Source organism: Puma concolor, chromosome B1 (assembly GCF_028749965.1).
Source record: "Puma concolor isolate L17-30 chromosome B1, mPumCon1.1.hap2, whole genome shotgun sequence".
Lineage (NCBI taxonomy): Eukaryota > Metazoa > Chordata > Mammalia > Carnivora > Felidae > Puma > Puma concolor.
Genome location: NC_141670.1, coordinates 160,338,354 through 160,355,876, shown reverse-complemented (window position 1 = coordinate 160,355,876; position 17,523 = coordinate 160,338,354).

Genomic DNA, 17,523 nt, shown 5'->3' with positions numbered 1-17,523 from the left:
TCTGAGCATTAGAGAGATTCTCGAAATCCCTTCGTATTTTATAAAACTACCTCCAGGTTTCCCAAATGTGAGTGATCTCTCTTTGCTTTACAGCTTGGCTGCCAGCCTTTTTCCTCCGGGGATGGTTTTTGTTTGATCATTGGCTTGAGTTTTCTTCTGCCCTTTCTCTAGCTTCCTGGGAATTGGAAGATCGCTGTCTATCCTTTCACGCTGTCTGTAGCCTTGGAGTGTGGCTTTAGTGTACATGGTGAAGGTCTGGAGTGGCTAAGGGGACCTTTATTAGCTTCCTTCACCCATGCACAGCTCTCAAAGGGCCACTGTTTTGCACTCAGACAGGATTCACATGCCTTCAGAATCAACAACAAAGGGATCATCAGTGACTACCTCAAAGGCTGCATGTTACACATTAATTTATTTTCTTAGTATGGTAAGAAAATAGAGCAAAGGACAACAGACAACAAACACCACACCACCACCACCACCACACACACACACACACACACATACACACACACACACACACACAAAGACAAAACCCCCCTGAAGATTCTGTGGCTTATCTGGCTTGTCCACATGTTTATGGGGGGAGGGATGGTCTCTTACAAACTTAGTTTCTACATCCTAACTAGTAGGAGAAGTCTTAACAAATTAATCTTATGATAAGCCATGTGTATTTTAGTAGAAAGACTTCTTGCTTAAAAATGTAAAATTTATATAGATATGTCAAATTATATATACTAATATATATGTATATATAGTTTTCTTTTTTTCAGTTGGTGTCTTATGGACAGGAATTTATTAGAGGGGACCGGGATCGGAGTGGATACATAAGTTCCAGGATGGGCAGAGGGGAGCAGGAGGCACGAGTAGTGCTGTCAAAGTGGAGCCAGTAAGACAGGATGCCAGGGGTGCCATAACTAGTAGAGCGCTGGCTCAGCAGGCGAGCAGGCAACTGCTTGTCATCCTACCAGTGCCATCACCTCAGGGCATGGCAGAGGCTTTGTGGGAGGAAGTCTAGGGTCCAGGTGTCTGGTTCCAGTTGTAAATGGGAGTGGTAGGGGGCAGAAAGATGACGAAAAGGCAAAAGGCAGTTGTGGTGGCATCAGTGGCTGCATAGGGGAGGCAAGCCACAGAAGGAACACTGGGGTGGTGAGAGGTCAGTGCCCCAAGGGAGGGGAACCCAGGGCCTTTGTGCAACCCTTTAGAGCCCCACCTTGATCGGATACACTGCTCCAAGTGGGAGAGTTCCTTGGCCAGTGTCCCCTCCCAGCACATGGTACTGGCAGGGCACATGATGGCCTGAAGTCCCACCTGTGCTCACAGCTTGTCCCTCAGGCCCAGATGATGTCAAACTTTGACCCGGGCCCATGGAATAAATCACACATTTGAGGTCCTTCAGATCCTACTCCAGTGGTTTGTAAGCCCTATAGTAGTAAAGTGCTATACTGTATATGGAGTTAGTGGGGTTTTGTTACTAAAATATCTTTAGATCTTTGGATTTTGTATTTGCTTTGTCACAAACACTGCCAAGTAAATAAAGTGTTCTCTCTGGCATACTCAGACATGGATTAGCCTCTTTTCCACATTGTCTTTAAGATTTAGTTCAATTCTCCTTTTTTAAGGTGCTCTCCTCCCTAGTAAATTCTTTCTCTTTCATGTTTTAATGGACTGTATTTGTGTTCACTTCTTGTGGTTTCTATGACATTATATCATACAGATTGATTTGCTTGTAAGTTGCTCTAGGAGTCCAGTGGAAGACATGATATGTCATAAATGCTCAAACACGTTTATTAAATTAATTAATCTGGAATATTAGAACATAACGTTCTTAGTGTCCTTTTAGTATCTGGCCTCATTAACAAAGAGATTTCTGTGTCATAATGCATTTTTTTAAATTTAAATGGCTAATGAAAATTTCAAGAATTTTTTAATTTAAATGGCTAATGAGAATTTCAAGTAGAATAAAAGGGTATCAATCATACAGTTACTATTTCTATACTCTTTTTTTACATTTAAAAAATTAATAGGTTTTGGTAAATTGATGTTGGCTAGTGGTCACTATAACACAGAGGTTAGTAATACATAAGTTAAAAGATCTACTTGAAATCAACACAATTTATTGATACCCACAGACTGAAAATAATTTCAATAAGCAAAAATAACAGAATATAGCTTCCTAAGAAACAGATGCAAGGATTACTTGTTGTAAGTAATGTTAAACCTCCTTTGCTGAATTGATTTGGTTGACATCCCAGTAAATTTGCCAACAAAGCAGCCACTTCTCTTGATATTTACTCATTTTTCCTAGGAATTTGGTTATGCTCAGAAAGTTTGGAACCAATTCTTCATGGAGAGATGTCAGTCTGTTGGCAACCTGAACTATGACAGGGCCTCAGAGAATCATGATTTATGGCATTTGATAATTTTCTTTCAAATGACTGGATACTTCCTAAATATCCTTCTGTGACTTGACAGTATTAGTGTTTCCAGACAGCTAAGTCCTTTTTGTGTTTAGGTGTAAGGAAAGAAGTAAGTTTTTTTCTTTCTTCTTATTTTGTACTACTTAACTATCTATTCTTAAACATGGAACTATCAGGAGAACAATACTGACATAAAAATAGTATGAAATGTTAAATTGTTTTAATTTCTTACACCAACAATATAAGCTTATGAAATAAATATTCTATATTTATATTAAGAAGATACACACACACATACATATATACTTATTTCTCACAGTTCTGTAGGCTGAAGGTCCAACATAAAGGTGCCATCAGAGTTGATTCCTGGTGAGACCTCTTCCTGGCTTATAGATGGCTGCCTTCTCTTTGTGTCCTCATGTGTCCTTTCCTCTGTGCATGCATGGGAAAAGAGATCTCAGGTGTCTCTTTCTCTTCTTTCAGATTAGCTTCTAATCTATCTGATTCCAGTTCTATTGGATTAGTGCCCCATGTATTTTTAGGGCTATTCTAAATAGTCCTATAAGTGATATTCTGATTCAGGTAAATTTATACAAATTAGAATTTGGACAGAAAGACAATAAATATTCTGCCTTCAAAAGACAGAAGAAATATTCAATTCACAAGGGAGTCAAGGAGAAAGTCCTAGTACCTAATGGAACTTCCTTGGGCAAAGTAATTTTGCCCAGAGATTTCCAGGGACACACTCCTTCTGGGGAAAAATTTGATTCCTTACCTTTTCCTGCTTCTAGAAGTTACCACATTTCTTGGCTTGTGCCAGTTTTCCTCCATATTCAAAGGGAGTAACTACGGTTGTCATACTGGCCTCATGCTGCCATCCCTGGGCTTCTCTCCCTTCTGACTCCCTCTTCTACTTTTATTGTCTCCTGTGATTACACTAAACCCATCTGGATAATCCAGGATCATCTTTCCATATCAAGGCCAGCTGATTATCAGTCTTATCTCCATCCACAGGTCACTTCTCATTTGCCATGTAACCTAATATATTACAGGTTCCAGGGTTAGGGTTTGCGTACTTTTGTAAGGCCATTATTACGCCAACCATTCACAGCAACTTAAATGAGTAAGATTTAGTCCAGCAAAGGCAGGTTAGGAAGAACATTCTAAACAAAGGAAACAACATGACAGAAAGCGTTATTGGAATCGAGTGACAATGACAAATAGTATCTAACCTTCAAGCAGGAAGTAAGAATAGGAGTGAGGCATGATCAGCCTTAAGATACAGATGGCTTAAGATCTACTGACCTTGTTACAAAAGAATCAGTCTTTTGGCCAATCACATATCACAAAGCCCTTACTTTCTGAAATTCCTAATGAAACCAGCATTTCCCTCAGCATTAATTCTCAACAATTAGCAGTGTGTTTATTTGAAAACAGGACAGAGAACCAATATCAGAATGAGTTAGTCTGATGGTGATCATTTCTGTTCTTAACACAAAGTCAGATAAACTTCATCTTTTATCTCAGGAACATGGGCATTTTTTTTTCTCGTGTTCCTTGGCTGGTAGCATCAAAAAGAATTTACTAAATAGATATAATTTGAACCGTTATCAGTGTATCTTACAATAATGTGGCACCGATACTTTATCTTTCTTTGTTTTGTTAATTTGCTAGCATCTGCTAAATTTCTGGATTCTTACATGGTTACTTACCAAATTGAACCATGACTTATATTTCACAATTGACATAGCTTTTGCATGGGTTATCATGTTTTGTATGGTAATGAATTTATCTTTTTCTTCTTTTGTAACATCACAAAGTTACATTGCTTGTGAAAATATTATTTTGTAACTTAGGATAGTCCCAAAGGATCCCTCCCATATTTCCCTCCCCTGAAATTCAAGGCTTCCAATATCAGAATGCCTATTTTAAAGGTGACTCTTTACAGACTAAATGTTGGTGTCTCCCCAAAATTCATATGTTGAAATCTTAACCCCCGTATAAACTGATGCAGTCACATGGAAAACCGTATGGAAGTTCCTCAAAAAATTAAAAATAGAACTGCCATATAATCTAGCAATTTTCTGAGTGTTTACCTGAAGAAAACAAAAACACTAATTTGAAAAGATATATGTACCTCCATGCTCATTGAAGCATTATTTACAACCACCAGGAAATGGAAACAACTTAAATGTCCATCAAAGAATTAATGGATAAAGAAAACGTGGTAAATATATACAATGGAATGTTATTAGCGATAAAAAAAGAATGAAATCTTGCCATTTGTGACCACATGGATGGATCTTGAGGGGATTATGCTCAGGGTAATAAGTTATAAAGGGAAAAATAAATATTGTATATTCTCACTTATATGTGGAATCTAAAAACAAAACAAAACCAAAAACAAACAAACAAACAAATAAACTTGAGCTCATAGATACAGAGAACAGGTTGTGGTTGCCTGAGATAGAGGGTAAGGGGGTGGGTGAAATGGGTGAAGGGACTGAGAAGGTACAAATTCCAACTCATAAAATGGGTAAGCCATTGGATGGAACATGTAGCATGATGACAACAGTTAATAATACTGTATTGCATATTTGAAAATAGCTAAGAGAGTGGATGCTAAACATTCTAACCACAAGAAAGAAAGATTGTGTAACTATTTATGGTGATGAATGCTAACTAGTCTTATTGTAGCGATCATTTTGCAATATATACAACTACTAAATCATTATGTTGTACACCTGAAACTAATATGTTATGTCAGTTACACCTTAGTAAGAAAGAGTAAGTTCTAATACAAGAGAAAAAACCCTGCACATTTTCTCGTTTTCAGTGTATAGATGTAATATATCAATAAGCATATTTTACTTCCAAGGTTTAAAGAAGCTTAAAATACTTTATGAACAAAAATTTTCTTATATGACATGAGAATGAACCTTGCATAAAATTCATATGATACCTGTCAAGCATTTTAAATAAAACTGGGAGTTTGTAATTATACTGTAAGTAAACTATGAGTGAATAGAAAATATTTTTTCCGTTGAAAATGAAGGACACATGGAAAATAAGTCACTTTTAAAGCTTGAGTTTCTGCAAAATTTCCCAACAGCTCTAATTTAATCTTTAACTTAGTTAGGATTTTGAATACATACTGGCAGTTAAACAAATTTCACATTTAGAAGTTATTAATCCTGACCAAATATAAGTATTTTTTCTCTGTTATAACTAACAAACTCTTGTTTGAATCTCTTTCTGAGCCCAGTAAAAAGTTTCTATTAATTATATGAAACACAATTTCTACTAATAAAAATGAATTAAAAACCTTGAAAAGAATGTCACCTGTTCAATTTATTTGACTGTTTCATTTTTAATCAGAGCTTCTACTCAAATGGTTCATTTTTCTCATGGTTACAGAATAAAGGAATTGTTAGAAATTGACCTTGGTAATTAGGTTCTAAAGATGAAAAATTTTAGTGGTGACAGGATGACAGAATTGAATGATTAACAAAGGAAAAGCAAAGTTTCTATGAACTTACCCTACTTGAAATTTTCTCATTTATAAGTTGTCACTTTACCACTAAATAAGAATTATTGTTGAGGAAAATAGAATGCTCTATGATTTTTCTTCCTGTTAATATGGGCATAGATAACGATATATCCTATAAGTAGGGAGAATTTGTACATTCAAAAGTGGGTCAAAGAAGAGAAAAAAGATAGGGATGCTAATCAGAAGAAAGACATAGGCAATGTGTTACCAAAATGCAAATAAGAGAAGGGGAGGAATCACATCTGCATATCAACTTAACTGCATACTATTTATCAAATATCTGTTTTATGGTTTTAAAAACATAGTAGAAAATCTATTTATAAAGTGTATAATCTGTCAATTACTCAAAACTACATACAGCACCTTGAAAATAAAGGATACTCTGTGGTGGCCTTGAAGATCAGCCATTTAAAATCTATCAAATTGACAATGTACCTAGCTATGTTACTGTAGTAATCTCCTACAAAGAGGTCTGAAATCTCATCCCTGGAAATCTCAAGGGGAATAAGAGTGGGCAGGACTGTGACAACAGATTTTCAGAACCAAAGACACTGTTGAGGCCCATCGTCAAAAACTTTGTGATTGTTTCTTAGTCTAGCTGTTTCTCAAAGTACGTGTATCTCCTGAAAGTTCAGAGCCACACTGATACTTCCTTAAGAAGCTCTAATGTTCATCTAATAATCATGGGCAGTTAGTATTTGTAAATATGGCCAATTCCAAATTTCATTCCCACCTTGTCTGGATTAGTCAGTCCTCTTTTCTCTCCCAAAAGAGCCATTTCAGTCTCTGTATTTCCCACTCTCATTCAAGAAAAATTATTATTTTTTTTTCGCTGTAGACTGAGAAGTCCCAGGATGGGCCAAGAATGTCATGTCACTGGGTGGGTTAGTATATGTTCCTTAGGGCAATCTATGTGATAATGCATGTAGTAGGAAACAAACAAACAAACAAAAACAAAATTACTACATCAAAGGTTAGTCACAGAGTTCTAGAAGAGAATTTTCTGGGTAAGAATCCTTCTTAATGAATTTGTTTAGTTTTGGAAATAAGCCCTCCTGAGTATGGCTTGGAAGTTTTATGGCAGATCAAAGAGAAAACCAGACAGCTCCAGAAAAAATGAAAAGGGGATTAGGGGACTATAATCAGGAATTCTAGGGAGGTAAATGGAGGACCTCTGATAAAGAGAGAGGATGCTATAGGAACATGGAACGTGTCTAAAGTTTGCACAGAAGAAAATTGCAGTGATAATTTCTCTTATGAAATGAATACCCAAGGGGCACCTGGGTGCCTCAGTTGGTTAAGTGTCCAACTCTTGATTTCAGGTCAGATCATGAACCCAAGGTTGTGGAATCAAGCTTGGGATTCTCTCTCTCTCTCTCTCTCTCTCTCTCTCTCTTTCAGCCCCTCTCCCCCTTCTCTCTCTCAAAATAAATAAATAAATGTTAAAAAATAGAAAAAAATATCCAAGACAGTTTCAAGAGCAGAATTTATAACACTAACACACAAGCCTTTTTCCCAATCCAAGTCCCCAATATACATGGTCTAAAAGTGGAGAAATAATGAGATTAAATAGTCTATGGAAATTCAGTGCAACTCTTTCCATCCTTCTCATGTTAGTTTCTGCTAAAGTATCTTCTTTCAGTAGAATGGCCAAAATCTAATAAGCTGACAATATCAATTACTAGTGAAGAGGTAGAGGGACTCTCATTCATTGCTGGTAAGAATAAAGAGTGGCACCATCACTTTGGAGGACAGTTCAACAGTTTTTTAAGAGCTAAACAGAACCGTACCATACAGTCCAACAATTGTTTCCTGGGTATTTACCCAACTTATTTGAAATTATGTCAACACAAAACTGGCGTGCAAATGGTCATCACATCTTTATTCATAATCACCCCAAACTGGAAGCAACCAAGTTATCATTCAAGAGATGAATGTATAAACAAACAGTGATACATCTACACAATGAAATATTATCCAGTGTTAAAAAGAAATGAGCTAACAAGTCATGGAAAGACATAAATGAATTTTAAGTGTGTATTGTCAACTGAAAGAAGCCAGTATGAAAATACTACAAACTGTATGATTCTATTTATATGACATCCTGGAAAAGGCAAAACTATAGAGAAGGTAAACAGATCAATGATTGTCAGAAATTTAGAAAGGGGTAAGGTTAAATAGGTGAAACGGTGGAATATAAGGGCAGTGAAATTAATTTTCATGACAGTATAACTGTGAGTATATAGCACTATTCATGTGTCTATTTATCCACAAAATGTCACAGGTCAGAGTGAATCCTATTGTATGTAAATTTAAAAAATTAGGAGGACATGGATGCTATGATAGAATGGAGACTGTGGCAAAATAATACAACTTCACATTAGGCTTGGCGGGTGGGGGGAGCTGCTGATCTACATAACTTTGGAAATGAATGGAAAATGTAAGACTAAAAGCAAAGGAAGTATAACACTCTGATGTAGTTGATAAAGTTGTTTGATATGGAGATAAAGATTTGTAATACTGAAACCACAATGCATATGTCCTGGAATTAAACAATTAAGTAATTGGATAGCAGATGGTAAGAACCAGATTTCCCACTGGTAAAGTGGAAGGTTATAGGCCAGCAAGGAGAGGAGGCTAGAACAATCTATGCCATAATGGACTCAGCTGTAGGCAACAGTATGAGCTCATGTTTATCTTTGTATAAGTACAGTGATTACATAGAGAAATAATTATAGATATGTGTACATATTAGGTCAATATATATATATAAATATGAATATATACTATATGTATATATCTATATATCTGTATATATCTATATATCTATATATCTATATCTATATCTATATCTATCTATATACTTAGTCAGCTGAGAGCATCTAGAAACAACAACACTCCAATAGCAATGAGTACACACAGTGCCCAGGTTTTGGTTTCTAATATTCTCCAATAAAAGTAATTAGGGATCCTTGGAGAAATGGCTGATTTAAATTTAAATACCGGGGCAAGGAATGTACAAGATGAGTCTAAGGCATCTTATAGTGCCTGAAATTATAGTGCAGAAAATTAAAATTTAAAATACAAATGATTATGGAATTATTTCAGGACATAAGCACCAAATGAAAGAGCTTCTAGTTGCCAAATACAGAACGATTTCAGTAATGACAAAAAAGGAGTATTGGGTCATAACCCAAAGTATGAAATAAATACCCATGAGTCCATATTGATATGAATGAATGATTAAATAAATAGGCAGATGGAGAAGAATAAACAGGTGTCCTGGACAGATGAATTCCAAATCATTTGTGTAGAAAACTCACACTCAAGGAGGTGGACTATAACTCTTCACTCCTTAAGGTTGGGCTGCACATAATGACTACCTGTGGAAGACTACGGCAAGAAAAAGAGGGGAAAATTGTAACTTTAGAGTGAAGAAATCTGACAAATTCTATCTTAGCTCGGGTGATCAAGTTTAACATTCACAGTGTTAAGTTGCATTGACAGTATGTACCTTTGATATGAAGTAAGGAGGATGACATTTGACCTCTGTGGTTTTCCTCCTGCAAACATAAAACACTAGGTCTAAATATGAGAAAGACATCAGAAAAATCTCAATTGATGGGCATTATACAAAATACATGAATAATACTCCTTTTTTTGTTCTTAATAATGTTCCTTAAAACTGTTAAAATCAGGGGCCCCTGGGTGACTCAGTCGGTTAAGCATCCAACTGTTGATCTTGGCTCGGGTTGTGAACTCGTAGTTCATGGAATCAATCCCTTCATCGGGATTCTGTCTACTTGGGATTGTCTCTCCCTCTGTCTGCCTCTCTCTCTCTTTTCCCCAAAATAAGTAAATAAAAACTTAAAAAAAACTGTTAAAATCATAAAAAACAGTCCAGAGGGACCTAAGGAAACATAATGACAAAATATTATAGGATATCCTGCATGGGTTCTTGAAATAGAAAAAGAATATTAGGTACAAACTAAGGAAAGATGAGTAACATATGGACTTTAGTTAATAGTAATGTATCAGTATTGGTTAATTGTGACCAATGCACCACAATAATGTTAGATGTTGACAAGTGGGGAAAATTGGTATGGAAAATATGGGGACTTTTGTGGTATCTCTGCAACTTTTCTGGAAATCTAAAACTGTTCTAAAATCAAAGTTTATGAAATATTAAAAGTTCAAACTTGAAATTTGAAAATTATATTTCTTATAGTATGTTTCTGGATACAGAGACTTGTGAGTAAATATATAGACTTTCAATAGAAGCTGAATGAAAATACTTTTCATTGACAGAAGGTTTATAAGAATAGACCATGTAATTAAAAGATGAATGTGGACAAGGTATACATTTCTTGAATATAGTTCAAAAGATAGAATGAAGTCATCTTGCTAACAGTACATGGTCTTTAGTCCTGGGTCCTAGCAGCACTCAAGAAGAAATCTTATTATCTAGCACCTATTAATCAAGTTGGTAGGAAATACACACCACAAAATTAGAGTGATAAGGATTTTCTTAAATATTTTAGAAGTCATCAAGGTAAAATTAGTATTTTGTTGCACTGCTTGGAGGAAGTAACATTATTTAGCTTTCATTGTAATTATCATCACTAGCAAGTTGTTTGATTTTGTTGGCAGTTTATTGTTAGAATATTAGTTGTTATTAGTCTCCTAAAGGGAAAGAAATATCTATATTTAGGGGGAAGCTATTTGACATAGAAATATATGTGACACAGAGATTTTACATGTCAGATGGGAAATATGTTGATTTAAAAACATGCATATAAACTGTGCCATAAATGTCAAATATTTCAGATATCAGTCATTAATTCCTATATATTCTATTTCTTATGTTTTCTTCTTATCTCAAACTTAGTTTGAAATACACAGTTAATCAAATGCATAATACAATCTGTATAATTGTTGCCAGCCTTATTATTACTAGTTAGAACTCTATGTTCTTGATCAGTTACTATTTTTATAAAAATGTTTAAGATAGAGTTGCCTGGGTTGCTCAGTAAGTTGAGCATCTGACTCTTTTTATCTTAAATTTATTTTATTTTTACCTTTTTAAATGTTTATTTATTTTTGGGAGAGAGACTGAACACTCATGCATGAGTGGGAGAGGGGCAGAGAGAGACTAGGAAGGGCAGAGAGAGAAAGAGAGAGAGAGGAGAACAGAGGATCCTAAGCTGGCTCTGTGCTAACAGCAGAGAGCCCAATGTGGGGCTCAAACTCAGGAACTGTGAGATCATGACTTGAGCCGAAGTCAGAAACTTAACTACCTAAGCCGCTCAGGCACCTCACTCTTGATTTTGGCTCAGGTCATGATCCCAGGGTCATGGGATGGGGATCAAGCCCTGCATCAGGGCTCTTGATTTTGGCTCAGGTCATGACCTAGGGTCCACACTTAATGTGGAGCCTGCCTGGGAATCTCTCCCTCATTGCCCCTCTCCCATGCTGATGCTTTCTCTAAAATTAAATTTAAAAATTCAAAAAACAATGTTTAAGATAAGTATCTTATTCAGTTTAGCAAATGAAATGGTAGTACCTGCTTCCTAAAAACCCATACCTACTCAATAGGCTAGAAGACAACATGATTTTGTAATGAATAGCTTTTGTGAGATTTCTTGCTCCATATCACAGTGAGACAAATGTTCATAGTAAATCTGGTGGGAAGCAAGGTGACTTAATAAAAAAAAATTATATTTTTAAAATAGTGTCACTGGGAGAAAAACTCCTTTTACTGAAATGCCTATATTTTATTGCTGTTTCCATATCAACATCAATGGAAATTATATATAAATTATATATATACATATATATAATTTTAATGATGTAAAAATGATACGACTTTCTTAGACATTGTGATTATTTCTGTGATTACAACATGGCAACTCAATATATAAAAACACATCTGTTGTTTCTAATTATACCTGTTCCTGAACATTTCCATCATGCTAATTTCAGTTGCTGAGTGGAAATAATTGAATTTGCCTTTCCTTTCATTTCATATTTGTTTAAGCAAACACCTGGGGATTTCTGCCTTAGGGAGAAATATAATGAGATGATTCAAAGATACAGCTTACAACAAAAACTTATTTTTTATTTTAATCTTTTTGCTATTATTTATATAAAGTTCAAGTTCCCCATTTTTCCTCCAGAATTAAAAGTTTTATTTTTTTCAGCTAGATGCTATTGGTGAGAAAATTTAAAAAATTAAATACTACAACTGGATTTACCCAGAAGGTGACTTTGATTAAATTTTATAATAAATAGAAACTGAAAAAGTAGCATATTTACAACATACTAGTTTTTCCTATTACTTCTTGACATTCAAGTAAAGTCATTATTTCTATTTAGACAACTTGTTTCAATGCTTCAGTGAATCATATCATTATCAACCAGTTAGAGAGCTTACTGTCTTCATTATTCTAGGCACTTTATATGACATGAGTTTTGCTGTCACTGAATATATAATCTAGTTGAAGATACATGTCATAACATATAATTGATTTTTTTCTTTTTCAAAATTTTTATTTATATTCCAGTTAGTTAACATACAATGCAATAATAGTTTCACGTGTAGAATTTAGTGATTCATCACTTACATACAACACCCAGTGTTCATCACAACATGTGCACCCTTTAATATCCATCACCTATTTTATTGAACATACAAGACAGTTAGCAGTATTAAGAATACTAAGAATACTATGTTATTAATATTCATGAGAGGATTAAAGATTAGAACAGTGTTGCAAAGCTTTAAGGAAATGGTGAGTTTATATATGTGTCTTAGAGAATAAATGACATTTAGATGGTTTCTGAGGAGTAAATAATATATTTCAAAAAAATGGAAAGAGATGAAGGCAAAGGGAGTGTGGCCAGATATGACTAAGAAGCTGGACCCAACTTCTCCAAATCAGTGAATACCGACAAGGACTCTAAAACCTTTCACAGATATGTGCTAGGAGACCAAATTATTCTGTTGGGTGGGTATGATTATGAAAAAAAAATAAACAATTAAGAATCATATGTATGCCTTGTTAACTATTTTAACTTTACATGAAGCAGGAGATAGGAAGAACACCTTACCTAATAGACAAGAGAATATCAATCTTCTTGAACCATTTCATTTATTCCCTCTTATTCTCTCTTTAAAAGTGTCTACTCGGGGCGCCTGGGTGGCGCAATCGGTTAAGCGTCCGACTTCAGCCAGGTCACGATCTCGCGGTCCGTGAGTTCGAGCCCCGCGTCGGGCTCTGGGCTGATGGCTCAGAGCCTGGAGCCTGTTTCCGATTCTGTGTCTCCATCTCTCTCTGCCCCTCCCCCGTTCATGCTCTGTCTCTCTCTGTCCCAAAAATAAATAAACGTTGAAAAAAAAATTAAAAAAAAAAAGTGTCTACTCCCTTTTACTTTATGATTAATTGTCAGGGTGACTGAGAAGCTCTTTCTGAGCAGTATAAATGTCATTCACTTTATTTAGGTGTGGGCTTCTCTTGAAACATGTTTGACACCTCTTCTTAGAAGCTGAAAATCTCAGACTCCAATATTCTCACAGTCAGAAATAATAAAGTATGTTCCAAGAGAGCAACAGGGTCAAACTTGTTGAGAATAGATTTCTAAAATTAAGTTATACATGGCCATTGGTATTTTGTTGTATAAGTGGGCATATCAGTGAAAAGTTGCAAGAATATTCCACAATTAGTCTATTTTAATCTACATAAAATAATCCTTTGATGAAACAAAAAGCAGGAACTCTATTCATTTGAGTATATTGTAATGTCAATTCAACTCCAACTGCCTAAGTAATTTACCTAAAAAAATTACACACTATTTGTGTTACTTAAAATGGAAGTTTTGGTGCCATGATGTGGGACCCAGATCTCCCTTCAGGAATGAAGGACTTATTCCCTAAACTATTGGGAATGCTGCTAGGGATTTTTTTTAGAGCTGTCTCCCTGCTTTGCACATTGCATCAGCTAAAGAGCTTCTTAGATATGGCCACACCTCCTTCCCTAGCAATCACAATCCAAAATGTGGGGGTAAAGGCTTCTACTGGATCTACTCCTCTAAAGGTGTTCATGCCGAGTATATTTTCTAAAAAATATTCTGTCTCAGAGTCAGTCTCTCATGGAGTCCAATCTGCAAATATTTTAAAATATGTTCTTCTAAATATCCCAAATTTCTTAACCAAATATAAACCAAATATAAACCCCATATTTCCAGCTTTCTATAGAGTTCTTACTTGAAAGTATTGTATTAGCATCAAATTCTTCATAACCAAAACATATTCATCTCTTAATATACACACATATATATAATATACATATATACACATATGTATATATACATGTGTATATATGTATATTATTGCTTATTATTACTAATTATTAATTATTATTAATTCTTCTCCTTATATTAATCTTCCATCCTAAACATGCATGTAAATTAATTTACTACTAATTCAATGAGCCAACTGAAAATGTTCCTCATGTGATATTGGGCATAAAGGGATTTAATAGTCAACTATTTGACATTATTCCCCAGTAGTTGGAAGATATAAAACATGTATTTCAAGTGATAACCTAATTGCAGATTCATTTTTGGCTCACATTCCAAACATGACACTGCATGTGAAATGGATTTTTCCAAATTACATAATACTAGGTTTTGCAGAGGGATACATCTGCTAGTGAAAGCCCTCATTCAGTATTTATTCAACAACATTCTCATAGAATCCTCCTAATGTTCTTGCAAGCATTATAATTTCTGGGATACAGTGAATAAAATAGACATGAGCCCTACTTTATTGGCACTAATAAGATAATAAAATAGGTAATTGATAAAGATGTACCTGAACCAGACTTACTCAGGAAGTCTTTAAAAGGAAAATTCCATTGAGCTAAGATCTGAATCATAAGAGATCATGCAAAGACCTCGAAAAAACATATTCCAGGGAGAAGGAAGATTATGTGTAGTATCTTTAGAGGTGGGAATGACCTTGATTTATTGAAAGGATAAAAAGAAAGTCCTTATGGCTAAAGCATGAGAACAGGATATCTTTAGGTTTCATTTTCTAGAAACAGACCTTGAAAAGAGAATTAATGAGCAAACAATTTATTAAGGAAGTGCTCCTGGGACATAGAAATATTAAAAGGATCTGTGGAGATCTGGGTAAAGTAGTGATATCCTCTACAAAAATAAAGCAGTATATGAATTGAAGACAATGTAAGAACATAATAAAAAATTGGATTATATTTTGTTTGATGACATGCTTTTGAAGAGTTTTAATCAGAGTAGTAGAATGATCAGTGTTGTGCTTTAAAATTATCACTCTGGGCACTAATGCAAAGAGGGAGAAAGGGAGAAGGAGAGCCAAGAGGGAGGGAAGAAAGGAAGGAGGGGGTAAGGGAGAGAGACAGAGATGTAGAAGACCAAATCTGATATCATAGAAGTTGGTTGTAAGGGAGTTGAAGTGTTCTAGAAACTAGTGATGGTAGTTCAGTCAATATATGGATAGAGAGAAATAGCCAAATTCTGAACGTATTTAAGAGGTTGATTCCATACATTTTGCTCAGAGTTTAGACCTAAGACATAGAAGAAGGAAAAAAATAAGGATGATGCCTTGAATTTTGGCCTGAACAACTGGGTTCTGATATATACTAAGAGTGATCCTTGGAAAGGGATAGATTGAGTGAAACACACACACACACGCGCGCGCGCGCACACACACACACACACACACACACACACACACACACACACTACTTGTCTATACTTGTCAGTTTTAGAACAAGTATATATAACAAGCAGTTAAATAGATCTAGAAGTTTGGAACTCAGAGAAAGTTTTGGGCTGGAAAATATATATTTTGGAGTCAGGCATAGATGGAAAGTATTTATAGTCATGATACTGGATAAGATTACATAGAAACAAAGGGCCAAAATCAATGAAACACTTCAACATTTAGAAGTCTGACAAAGGAAAATTGTTAGTGAGGTGGGAAGAAAAAGCGAGATAGATGTATAAAAGACTAAAACAGGTATTTCAAGAAGGAGAGTATAGTCAACAGTGACAAAACAGGTGAGTATTTGAATCCTGTTAGAATTTTGAAGCAGCTCACCAAGTTTCAGAATATTAGGAACAGACCTATTAGAATTCCAGGGTCTTTATAGCTAGATGGCTAGTTTGTGTAGTTAGTCTCTTCCGTTACCATCTTTCAAATTAAAGACAGCTAGGAGGAGCCTAAGGATGAATTATTTGGTGCATCTTCTCTGACCTTTAATTAGGTAGTAAATTCTAGTGGTCTTGAGTCATTGCAAACAGTGTTTGTTTGTTTGTTTGTTTTTGTTTTTTGTTTTTTACTATGCTTTTCATATTAAAAAAAAGGATAGGGCACCTGGGTGGTACAGTCTGTTAAGTGTCTGACTTCAGCTCAGGTCATGATCTTACGGTTCATGGGTTCAAGCTCTGCATCAGGCTCTGTCTCTCAGCACAGAGTCTGCTTAGGATTTTCTGTCTCTCTCTGTCTCTGCCCCTCCCTTGCTTGAGCTCTCTCTGTCTCTCTCAAAAATAAATAAACATTAAAAAAAGACTAAAAAAAGTATATGTCTGTGCTTATAGTACCTTAAACATTCTTTTGCACATTTTATTACCTTTGTTTATATTTCCCTTCCTCACTTTTGAAAGAAGAGTGCAATGGAGTTAAGAGCGTAGTACTATAGTTACACAACCAAAGTTCCAAACTCCCTGCAGCCACTTTTGAGTTGTATGTTCTGTGCCCCACTTCTCTGTGTCTCAGTTTCTTCACTGGTAAATAAGGAAAAGAAGAATTTTCCATTCCATGGGTTATTATAGAATATTGTAGAGGATAAGTAGAATTAATATGTGAAAAGCCTTAAGATACTGATATCTGCTACTATTTTATCATTGCCTAGAAAAAAATCCTACTCATTATTTTCTAGATTCTCTTCTAAGATCTATTTTATGACAGACCTGGACAGAATTAATCATTCTCACGTCTGTGTGGCCACTGTATTTTTACTTATACCCAGATTTTTCTTGCTGCATTTTTTACACCGTTATCTCTCCCACTACACAATGAGCTTCCTGAAGGCAAGATTATATTTTATATAGCCTGTATCCCTGCAACAAAATGATGTCCCCCTACACATTGCACCAATGATTATCATTCTTGGCTCTGGCAGGATCATTGGGGATATTTCTTAAAATATATATGCCATGATATTAGGATTCAATAGGAAATTTAGATTTTTTTAGAGGGTTTATCATATTTCTTTGTGTTCTGGCAAGTTGCGATTCTATGTGGTAGACATACAATAAATAGGCAAATAAATGAATGAGCTATTTTCTCTTTGCTTACTATTTATAGAGGAAAACATTTTTATTTCTCATTCCTTCTGAGCGTCTTGTAGGAAAATTGCATTTATTAATGGAAAAGAAGAGCTATACCTGATCTGATTTATGGAATACCTTTTTTTATATTTGAATACTATTATATATCACTTTTCAACT